Here is a 12,695-nt window from a genome sequence, read left to right as displayed (position 1 = left end):
GGCCTGCGTCGGCTTTGCTCGGTCCTTCTCGAAAGTACTTTTCAGTTACATGAATGCATAGTGTGTTCTTTCGGACATGTCCGAAAGAACCGACACCACGTATTCATAGAACTGATTCGCCTAGATGGGTAATGGTCCACATTCTTCAGTGCGTACACACAACTACGTCAGATCTCCTGCGGGGATCTCAGAGTAGCGAGCATGGAGGCAATGGGACAGGTGGCGCTCGGTGGCAATGTGGGTCGGTCACGAGGCCTGCCGAAACAGTCCCCGCAGATGTGATAAACACTGTGAACCGGGTATGGTACTCGTTAACGAGTCTGCCTAGTAAGCAGGAGATCCCAGGTTCGAATCCTGATGCGGTAAACATTTTCCCTCGTCGCCGCTGATTCCGCGTAATGTCCCAATGCAGCTAACATCAGCAATCCCTTCCCTTTCCTTTCTCCCCCCTCCACCTTAAATGTACATATAATTGCGGTTATTATCACGGTGCGGAATTTTTTGGTCGGCACAACTCTCTTCACTTCAGTAGAATCGTCGTGTCAGCGCTGTTTACCCTTCGCTATTTGTTCATGGTAAGAAGAACATTCACATGTCCAGTGGTCGTCTGCACAAAAATGAACTATACAGCGAACTGTCGACATAAACATTTAAAAATGAATGGGAATGACAGAAGAGAGGAATGAAAATTCCCAGTATACATTATGTAAGTAGGTTGTTTAGGTTTTTATGTTGGTAACGCCACGTAGTGCTCTATATGAAAATCACTGACTGTGCTGTGTGAAGGCTGTGGTTGGTTTGCATTGTTGGAGTATATACTATTGTAGTGTTGGGCAGTTGGCTGTTAACAGCGCGTAGCGTTGCGCAGTTGGAAGTGAGCCGCCAGCAGTGGTGGATGTGGGGAGAGAGATCGCGGAACTTTGAGAGCGGACGATCTGGACGTGTGTCCATCGGAAAGAGTGAATTTTTAATACTGGATATCAGGGACTGATATAATATATTATGACTTTTGAACACTATTAAGGTAAATACATTGCTTATTCTCTATCAAAATCTTTCATTTGCTAACTATGCCTATCAGTAGTTAGTGCCTTCATTAGCTTGAATCTTTTATTTAGCTGGCGGTAGTGGCGCTCGCTGTATTGCAGTAGTTGGAGTAACGAAGATTTTTGTGAGGTAAGTGATTTGTGAAACGTATGGGTTATTGTTAGTCAGGGCCATTCTTTTGTAGGGATTTTTGAAAGTCAGATTGCGTTGCGCTAAAAATATTGTGTCAGTTTAGTGTTGATCAGAATAGGTGAAGAGCGAAATGTCTGAGTACGTTCAGTTCTGCTCACCTGTTTGAAAATCAAATAATGTAAGAGGTTTATCAGCATAGTAATTCATAAATTTTTCTAAGGGGACGTTTCAATTATTCAGTCGCCTAAGCGACTCGTACTGCAAGTTTGCTATGAAACGGCATAACATTACCGCGCAGAATGAATTTAAAGGTTTAGTTGACAACGACAGAGCACAAAATTACAACGATAACAGACGGGATTCATTTCTGTTTATCAAGAAGTACGGTGTGCAAAATTTACACACATGGAACACGTGAAGATATTGGTGAAACGAACAGTACAGTTTCTAAATCCGCACACATCAGTCCACTGTCGGTTCCAAGAGTTATCGAAGGAACTGAACCAGAAGTATGGCGACTATATATTACTGCAAAGTACGTTGGTTAAGCCAGGGAACAAGACGAAGATTTTTCGATTTAAAATCCGCTATTATTGACTTTATGAAGGGAACTAAAGTTAGAACATCCGGAATGGACTGCAGACCTCGCATTTTAAGTGGACTATTCTTGATTTGATGTGGTTGCATTTAGAAGGAAGATCGCATTGTACAAGGGAGAAATTCTGAACACGGTGCAGCTCCTTAAGCATTTAAGTATATGTGAGATCTGGAAAAAATCATTGTCTTGAAAAAGTTGCAAGGGCAGTTTCCTAAACGTTTTAGAGATATTTTCGAAACCATTTGCTGTTTCAATCGAAAGCACCCCTGGGCATGTGGAACTGTAACTGCTTGATCTGCAGGGTAATTCCCGTTTTATGAAAAATCCTTTTACGTCAAAACTGTGCAGGACGTCTACACTGCTTTCCTTAGTCTCCATAATGAGGTTCGATTATGAAACTAAGTCTGTCACGATTACGTGGAAACCTGAGAAAGAAAATCTGTGAAATTGTCTGTGTGTGTGTGTCCATAGGTCAACAGTTTGTATTTGACTAAAATTTTTGTCTTCAGCGCACCAAAAATAATTAAACACACTACAGGCCACTAAAATTGTTACACCAAGAAGAAATGCAGATGATAAACGGGTATTCATTGGACAAATATATTATACTAGAGCTGACATGTGATTACATTTTCACGCAATTTGGGTGCATAGATCCTGAGAAATCAGTACCCAAAACAACCACCTCTGGCCGTAATAACGGCCTTGATACGCCTGGGCATTAAGTCAAACAGAGCTTGGATGGGGTGTACAGGTACAGCTGCCCATGCAGCTTAAACACGATACCACAGTTCATCGAGAGTAGTGACTGGCGTATTGTGACGAGCCAGTTGTTCGGCCACCATTGACCAGACGTTTTCAATTGGTGAGAGATCTGGAGAATGTGCTGGCCAGGGCAACAGTGGAACATTTTCTGTATCCAGAAAGGCCCGTACAGGACCTGCAACATGCGGTCGTGCATTATCCTGCTGAAATGTAGGGTTTCGCAGGGATCGAATGAAGGGTAGAGCCACGGGTTGTAACACATCTGAAATGTGACGTCCACTGTTCAAAGTGCCGTCAATGCGAACACGAGGTGACCGAGACGTGTAACCAATGGCACCCTACACCATCACGCCGGGTGATACGCCAGTATGGCGATGACGAATACACGCTTCCAATGTGCGTTCACCGCAATGTCGTCAAACACGGATGCGACCATCATGATGCTGTAAACAGAACCTGGATTCATCCGAAAAAATTACGTTTTGCCATTCGTGCTCCCAGGTTCGTTGTTGAGTACACCATCGCAGGCGCTCCTGTCTGTGATGCAGCGTCAAGGGTAACCGCAGCCATGGTCTCCGAGCTGATAGTCCATGCTGCTGCAAACGACGTCGAACTGTTCGTGCTGATGGTTGTCGTCTTGCAAGCGTCCCCATCTCTTGACTCAGTGATCGAGACGTGGCTGCACGATCCGTTACAGCCATGCGGATAAGATGCCTGTCATCTCGACTGCTGGTGATACGAGGTCGTTGGGATCCAGCACGGCGTTCCGTATTACCTTCCTGAACCATATTCTGCTAACAGTCATTGGATCTCGACCAACGCGACCAGCAATGTCGCGATACGATAAACCGCAATCGCGATAAGCTACAATCCGACCTTTATCAAAGTCGGAAACGTGATGGTACGAATTTCTCCTCCTTACACGAGGCATCACAACAACGTTTTACCAGGCATCGGCGGTCAACTGCTGTTTGTGTATGAGAAAACGGTTGGAAACTTTTCTCATGTCAGCAAGTTATAGGTGTCGCCACCGGCGCCAACCTTGTGTGAATGCTCTGAAAAGCTAATCATTTGCGTATCACAGCATCTTGTTCTTGTCGGATCAATGTCGTGTCTGTAGCACGTTATCTTCGTGGTGTAGCAATTTTAATGAGTAGTAGTGTAATACTCAAAAATTTGTTCAGTTTGTGATCCACGTTGTTGAGGAACTGTCATTGAAATCGCGGCGCGTTCATATTTTCCCCCCTTTCTCACTCCTCGCGGTCAGACAGAGTGGCGTAGCAGAACGAGGTTGAGCACTATGGCACTCGTGTTGGTATGGCTCGCGGGCCAAATTATTGGCAGTCCCTGGTCTACGTGTTATGACACGGCTGACCTATAGTACACCTACGCTACGACACGTATTAAGAATCTGAACTTGGAGAGATGCTCTACCCACTGATATGTATCACATTTTTTGTATTTCTTATAGTTTTCGTCCACTGTTATTCTGAACCTCTAGTGAAACAGAGCTGTTGTAGAATTTTGAACACGTATTATGTTCGAGTATAATGACGTTTCTGGAAACTAGAAATCTACTCTGCAGGAATCAGAAAGGGTTTCGAAAGAAGACAATCGTGTGAAACACAGCTCGCGCTATTCGTCCACGAGACTCGGAGGGCCATAGACACGGGTTCACAGGTAGATGCCATGTTTCTTGACTTCTGCAAGGTGTTCGATACAGTTCCCCACAGTCGTTTAATGAACAAAATAAGGGCATATGGACTATCAGACCAATTGTGTGATTGGATTGAAGAGTTCCTAGATAACAGAATGCAGCATTTCATTCTCAATGTAGAGAAGTCTTCCGAAGTGAGAGTGATTTCAGGTGTGCCGCAGGGGAGTGTCATAGGACCATTGCTATTCACAATATACATAAATGACCTGGTGGATGACATCCGAAGTTCACTGAGGCTTTTTGCAGATGATGCTGTGGTGTATCGAGAGGTTGTAACAATGGAAAATTGTTCTGAAATGCAGGAGGATCTGCAGCGAATTGACGCATGGTGCAGGGAATGGCAACTGAATCTCAATGTAGACAAGTGTAATGTGCTGTGAATACATAGAAAGATAGATCCCTTATCATTTAGCTACAAAATAGCAGGTCAGCAACTGGAAGCAGTTAATTCCATAAATTATCTGGGAGTACGCATTAGGAGTGATTTAAAATGGAATGATCATATAAAGTTGATCGTTGGTAAAGCAGATGCCAGACTGAGATTCATTGGAAGAATCCTAAGGAAATGCTATCTGGAAACAAAGGAAGTACGTTACAGTACGCTTGTTCGCCCAGTGCTTGGATACTGCTCAGCAGTGTGGGATCCGTACCAGATAGGGTTGATAGAAGAGAGAGAGAAGATCCAACGGAGAGCAGCCCACTTCGTTACAGGATCATTTAGTAATCGCGAAAGCGTTACGGAGATGATAGATAAACTCCAGTGGAAGACTCTGCAGGAGAGACGCTCAGTAGCTCGGTACGGGCTTTTCTTGAAGTTTCGAGAACATACCTTCACCGAGAAGTCAAGCAGTATATTGCTCCCTCCTACGTATATCTTGCGAAGAGACCATGAGGATAAAATCAGAGAGATTAGAGCCCACACAGAGGCATACGGACAATCCTTCTTTCCACGAACAATACGAGACTGGAATAGAAGGGAGAACCGATAGAGGTACTCAAGGTACACTCCCCCACACACCGTCAGGTGGCTTGCGGAGTATGGATGTAGATGTAGAAACATATACATCCCACTGGTAGTCAAAGGGTTAACCAGAGATAGTGGTTATAATTTTAGTGGTGCACTGGAGGGCGTTCTAAAAGCTGAGAAGATAGAGAGATTCGCCATATAGTTTACGCTGCAAAGTGAGAGGTGGTGCCACCAACGTAGATCTTTTGCAGCATGAGGTAATGGCAACAACCGCCGACCAATCATAAGCTGTCTATAAGCAATAAAAGGCCACTACAGCAGCAGCTGCGTCAGTCTTTTGTTCCTTACCATGACGGTGGAAGTGATCGTCTAAGGCTTGAGATTTTGCTTAAATTTAACGCAGCAAGAAAATCGAGAATGTTTGATACAGGAGAAGAACGTTAACAAATCTAACGAAGTGACACGCTGCAGTGTCCCCAGTGTCCAGAGAGAGTACTTAGCATTCACACTACAGTTAATTATTTAAAGTTTCTAGCAACAAATTATTGTAAATTGTTGCTAATCTGTGTTGATATCATTTGACTGTAGCTATTGTCTAACCGTATTTGGTCCTGTGACGAGGCTGTAGGGTTCCTGCGTGAACACAAGCCGCATCTTAACGGCATATACTTTCGGTGATAAAGTGATTTCTTCCTGCCACATTAGTGTATTTAACACGCAACACATTCGGTTAACGTAACACACATACAGCTTCCCGACAAATAACATGAATTTTACGTCGTATGCAAGGCGATAGATGATACGTTTATTTACTTGAACACTGTTTCATTAACACACACACTATGGGAAGATTTTTCCTGCTAAGCAACCTGTTTGTGATGAGGCATCTGAACTGATGCTAAAGTTTAGTTTTTTTTTGGGGGGGGGGGGGTTAAGGGCGCTCAACTACTGAGGTCATTAGCGCCCAGTCACAATTGTTAGAGCACATAGAATCTAGTAAAACTCAAGGGGGGGGGGGGGGACACAAGAAAGATCTTTCTAAGATGCAGATAAAATAAGTGAAAGAGTTAGATGTCTTTGGACAATGCAGTCAAAGTAATGAAACGAAGAACACGAGCAGCTGCTCGAGCGTCATCCGCTAAAGTAGATGGCAGAGACAGGACAATACGAGATTGACTAAAACGGGGACACAACAATAAAACATGGCGCACAGTTAATGCATGACCACAAGGGCACTGCAGGGCTGGGTCACCGGGGAGCAGGTAACGGTGGCTAAACCGGCAATGCCCAATCCGCAACCTGGTCAGAAGGACCTCTTCTCGCCGAGATGTTCGGGACGAGGTTGTCCAAGCAGTTGGGAACGGTTTTACTGCACGGAGCTTGTTTCCTTGAAGTGAGGACCAAGTATCCCACCACAAGGACACAAGCCTCTTACAAACCACCCCACTAACGTCAGATGACGGGACACAATGGGAGGCTGGCCGAGGCAGGGGGACTGCAGCCTTGGCTGCAGCATCAGCAGCCTCATTCCGAGGCACTCCTACATGGCCGGGAACCCACAGAAAGCTGACAGGAGAGCCACCCTCAGCGAAAGAATGGAGGGACTGCTGGATCCGTTGCACCAAGGGATGGACCGGATATGGAGCTCCAAGGCTCTGAAGAGCACTGAGTGAATCAGAGCAGAGTACATACGATGAATGGCGGTGGCTGCGGGCATACTGAACGGCCTGATGGAGAGCAAAAAGCTCGGCCGTAAACCTGGAACACTGGTCGAGGAGCCGGTATTTAAAAGTGACGGCCCCGACGACAAAGGCACAGCCGACACCATCGTCAGTTTTGGAGCCATCAGTGTAAATAAAGGTGTGACTCGCAAGTCACGCACGAAGTTCGACAAACCGTGAGAAATACACTGCAGCCGGAGTACCCTCCTTCGGGAGCGAGCTGAGGTCGAGATAAACATGAACCGGAGCCTGGAGCCAAGGTGGTGTCGGGCTCTCATCCTCTCTGAAGGTGGTAGGGAGGGCAAAATCCAATTGTCGAAGCAGGCGACGAAAGCGGACTCCAGGGGGCAGCAGGGCAGACACATATAACCCATACTGACGGTAGAGAGAATCGGCGAAGAAGGACTGATAAGAGGGGTGGTCGGGCATTGACAACAGCCGGCAGGCATACCGACAAAGCAGTACGTCGCGCCGGTAGGACAATGGTAATTCAGCAGCTTCAGCAAAAAGACCCTCGACGGGACTAGTGTATAAAGCGATTCGCTCCCCAAGATGAACCACTAAGAACTCTGAGGACATTAAGGGAACGTGTACAACGGGCAGCCAAATAAGAGACGTACGGAGACCAACGAAGTTTCCTGTCCAGTGTGAGCCCTAGAAACTTAGTTGTTTCCACGAATGGGAGAACAACGGGACCGAGAGGTAAGGATGGCGGAAGGAACGCTTTATATCGCCAAAAGTTGATGCAAACCGTCTTCTCTTTAGAGAACCGGAAGCCATTTGCCACACTCCATGAGTATAGGCTATCTAGACAACGCTGAAGGCAGCGCTCCAGGAGGCATGTTCGCTGGGCACTGCAGTAGATCGCGAAGTCATCGACAAAAAGAGAGCCTGAGACATTAGGTGGAATGCAATCCATAATTGGATTGATCGCTATGGCAAAAAGGGCTACGCTCAAGACGGAGCCCTGAGGCACTCCGTTCTCCTGGAGGAAGACGTCGGACAATACGGAATCCACACGGACCCTAAACTGTCGATCTGTTAAAAAGGAATCAATAAAAAGGGGCAGGCGACCGCGTAGACCCCACCCGTGCATAGTGCGGAGGATACCTCCTCTCCAACAGGTATCATAAGCCTTCTCCAAATCGAAGAACACGGCAACCGTTTGGCGCTTTCGCAAAACGTTGTTCATGATGAATGTCGACAAGGTCACAAGATGGTCAACAGCGGAGCGGCGGCGACGAAAGCCGCATTGAACATTGGTAAGTAGCCGTCGAGATTCAAGAATCCAAACTAACCGAGCGTTAAGCATGCGCTCCATCACTTTACAGACACAGCTTGTAAGAGAAATGGGGCGGTAACTAGAAGGAAGGTGTCTATGCTTCCCGGGTTTGGGTATAGGAACAACGACGGCGTCACGCCAACGCATGGGGACCTGACCTTCGGTCCAGACGCGATTGTAGGTACGAAGAAGGAAGCTTTTGCCTGCCGGAGAAAGGTGTGCCAGCATCTGAACGTGAATGGCATCTGGCCCCGGAGCAGAGGACCGGGACAGTTCAAGTGCACATTCGAGTTCCCGCATAGTAAAGGGGGCATTATAAGTTTCCAGATTCAGCGAGTGGAAGGGAGGTCACCGAGCCTCTTCTGCCTCTTTCCTGGGAAGGAAGGCAGGGTGGTAATGGGCGGAGCTTGAAACCTCCGCGAAAAAGCGGCCGAAGGCGTTGGAGATATCCACAGGATCAACAAGGACCTCATTACCTGAAGTCAGGCCAGGTACCGAGGAGTGGGCGTTAATGCCCGACAGCGGGCGCAGGCCACCCCAGACGACAGAAGAGGGAGTAACACTGTTAAAGGAGCTTGCTAAAGAGGCCCCACAAGTTTTTTTGCTGCCTTTGACGACTCTACGGCATTGCGCTCGCAGTCGTTTGTATCCAATACAATTCGCCAACGTAGGATGGCGGCGAAAGGTGCGTAAAGCACGTCGTCGAGAACGGATAGCGTCTCGACAAGCCTCATTCCACCAGGGGACGGAAACGCGACGTGAAGATGATGCAGTACGAGGAATTGAACGTTCGGCAGCATTGATGGTAACAGCCGTGAGGTATTCGACCTGACTGTCACAACTGATTTTCCCTGCCTCGTGATGACTGGGTGTTGTGTGATGTCCTTAGGTTAGTTAGGTTTAAGTAGTTCTAAGTTCTAGGGGACTGATGACCATAGATCTCAAGTCCCATAGTGCTCAGAGCCATTTGAACCATTTTTGAGAAAATCGTTGTCCAGAAAAGTCGCCAGGGAGGAGTAAAGTTCCCAGTCAGCCTTCGGTAAGTTTCAGCTCGAAGGACGTGGGGATGGGGTGTGGTGCAGGAGACGAACAACACAGGGGAAGTGGTCGCTCGAATAGGTGTCAGAAAGGACATACCACTCGAACCGACGGGCAAGAGTGGTAGAACAGATCGAGAGGTCCACGTGGGAGTAGGTATGAGTAGAGTCCGAGAGGAAAGTCGGGGCGCCAGTATTGAGGCAGACAAGATTGAGATGGTTGAAGACATCCGCCAAGAGTGAGCCTCTTTGACAGGATGCAGGAGAGCCCCAAAGGGGATGATGGGCATTGAAGTCGCCAAACAATAAAAACGGCGGGGGAAGCTGAACAATCAGGTGCATCATGTCAGCCCGACTAACTGCGGATGACGATTGAGTGTAGACGGTAAAAACAGAAAAAGTAAGGGCAGAAAGAGTAATACGGACAGCTATTGCTTGGAGTTGGGTGGTCAATGGGAGGGGACTGTAATAGACATCGTCCCGAACGAGCAACATGACCCCACTATGAGCTGGAATACCGTCCACAGGGGGGAGGTCAGACCGCTCCGAGGTAATAGTGGGTAAAAGCAATACGGTCAGTTGGGCGCAACTTGGTTTCCTGGAGACCAAGGACGAGCGGACAGTGCAGGCGGAGGAGCAGTTGTAATTCCTCCCGATTTGATCGAATACCTCTCATGTTCCAATGTAACAAAGCCATCGCTAGTCAGAAAAGGGGGGAACGAAACGGGTGAAGAGCTGGTCACCTCGACAGCCGCGGAGGGCCAGGTGTCGAGGGAACAACGCTACAACCGGCGGGAGGCGGATCCTGTTCCATCGAGACGTCGCCAGCGGCGACCGCTTTCCCGGGTTGCGTAGGAGGGGCAGCATCATTCGCCGACGAGAGGCCAGCTGAGCGCCTGGCAGCAGAGCATCCCGGCGAAACTGAGGACGGCCGGGAGCAGCGACTCACGGATGGAGCGTCAGATGAAACACGCCAGGGTGGAGAGGGGGATAAAGATTTCTTCTTGGAGGCCTTCTTGGAAGTCTGATGAGGCACGGGGATGGTGGGCTGGACCCGAAGAAGGTCCTCACGCGCGGGGTCCGTGTTGGAACGCCGGACCTCAGAAGCCGGGGTCCAGAACGTTTCCCCGATGGACGCCTGAGAAGAGGATCGCTTCTCAGGCGGCGGAGGGGGAGGAGGAGGAAGGGTGGCCGCCGGGGCAGAGGGGGCAGGGGCCGCGAGGGAGGAGGATTTGGAAGGGAGGGATTTGGGAGGCGGAGGCATAGACCCCAGATGGGGTGAGGAGGTGGAGGGGGGACAGGAGAGGGGTGAGGATACTGTGGAAGGAGTGGACACGACTGAGGCAAACGAAGTTGTCAACGTCACGGGATGGAGGCGGTCATACTTCTTCCTGGCCTCAGAATAAGAGAGACGATCCAAAGTTTTTAAATCTTGAATCTTCTTCTCCTTCCGATACGCGGGGCAGTCTGAAGATCCCAGGCGAGTGGATGCCAGAACAATTGATGCACCGAGGTGGTGGGGTGCATGTACGTTCCTCACGAAGAGGACGTCCGCAATCGTCACAAAGGGGCTCAGCCTCACGACGTGACGACGTGTGCCCGAAGCGCAAACACCGAAAGCAGCGCATAGGAGGCGCGACGTAAGGTCGCACGTCGCACCGGTAGCACATCACCTTTACCTTCTCTGGTAGAACGTCCCCCTCGAAGGCGAGGATAAAGGCTCTGCTGTCGACGCGACGGTCTTCGGGGCCGCGATGAACTCGCCGGACGAAATGCACGCCTCGGCGCTCCAGGTTAGCCCTGAGCTCATCAGATTGCAGCAGAAGGTCCCGATGAAAAATAACCCCCTGCGTCCTATTCAGTGCCAGATGCGGGACAATAGACACTGGGATGTGCCCTAGTCGGACGCACGCCTGGAGCGCCGCCGACTGTGTGGCGGAGGCGGTCTTTATAAGAACGGACCCCGAACGCATTTTACTGAAAGCCTCGATTTCCCCGAAGATATCCTCGATGTGCTGGACAAAGAACATGGGCTTGGAGGTGGCGAACGTCCCCCCATCGGTCCGAGAACAGACTAAATAGCGGGGGAAGTACTTCGCCCCAAGCCGGCGGGCCTGTCCTTCCTCCCAGGGAGTGGCCAAGGGGGAAAGGGCAGGAGAACCAGAACCAGAGACAGTACCTTTCTTTTTAAAAGACTCGGCCGCAGAGTGACCTGATACATGTTGACGTTTCATCTGCGAAACGTCCGCCCCGATACCACCCACTCCGACCAGGGGCTCTCCCCACGGGCGCCACCCAGCCTCAGCAAGGGCCACCTGGCAGGATGACCATTGCCGGGAGTCCCGATGCCCCAAGGAGACGGGCATCTACTCCTTGGCCGACGTGGGGAGGGTGCAGCTCAGGTATCGGCAGTAAGATCCCTGTGTTGTCAGGGGGCTACAACCTAGAGCGTACATGACGACCCCACGACAACGGGCTGGCTACCGTGCCGGATTTCGGATGCCATGGAAGGTCCATCATGATCGTAGGTGCAGATGGGGACGCACTATGGGCGTAACTTGTGCAACCCATCAGGCGTTTAGGCCCAATTTGAGGAATAGTGGGTGCGGTTACAACACCGTTACAATGCTGAGTGCCAAGGTCTTAGTGCACTGAGGACCAGTGGTACACCACGTAAGGCGTCCTTCCCCAAAAGGCTCGTACTTCTGTAGAATTTTGAAAAACGGAGGTCAAACCCCAAGGGGGACCCACTACTAGGAGGCCGAAACAGTTGAAACTCCTTTTAGTCGCCTCTTACGGCAGGCAGGAATACCTCGGCCTATTCTTACCAAAGACCCGCAGGGGGGTGATGATGCTAAAGTGGCATCAACGTGCAAGAAGATAACCCCAGATAGGGAACCTGGAATACGATGTCATGAGCACATGGTGCAATCGTCAAAGAAAGCCACCGGCACCATAATGGTAACAAGGCGACGTTTCCCCCTAACGAACATGGAGGAGCAGCAGCAGCGAAGCCACTGCTGGATGAAAGGCGAAGGTCCCCCAGTTCCTAGGCTGAAATCCGAGCAGTTGCAATTCGGCCAGACTTGAAGCAGGAAAGGCGGCTAACGAGGTGAGTCATTTACGCGGCGTAACTACTGGCAGAACCTGAGCTACGTTTAACAACAGGAGTCTTCATCTCAGTCCATCACTTCTGTGACTTCAGCTAATTGGAATAAGACAGAATCTCATCGCACAATTACCGTGGAGTATTAACAGTAGCCGCGGGGGGGGGGGGGAGGGGGGGAGAACTTTTTTTTACTGGATATACAGAGAACTGAAAGTGTGTTTTCATTTCGAACCCGAATTTTCTGCTTATTCAGAGCTGAGTTGCCTTAAGTATTCGCAAACATGAGCACATCTCCAGCTGTCAATAAACGATTTGGATGG

Source organism: Schistocerca nitens, chromosome 3 (genome assembly GCF_023898315.1).
Source record: "Schistocerca nitens isolate TAMUIC-IGC-003100 chromosome 3, iqSchNite1.1, whole genome shotgun sequence".
In the NCBI taxonomy this organism is placed as follows: domain Eukaryota; kingdom Metazoa; phylum Arthropoda; class Insecta; order Orthoptera; family Acrididae; genus Schistocerca; species Schistocerca nitens.
Note: the sequence above shows the minus strand (reverse complement) of the source record.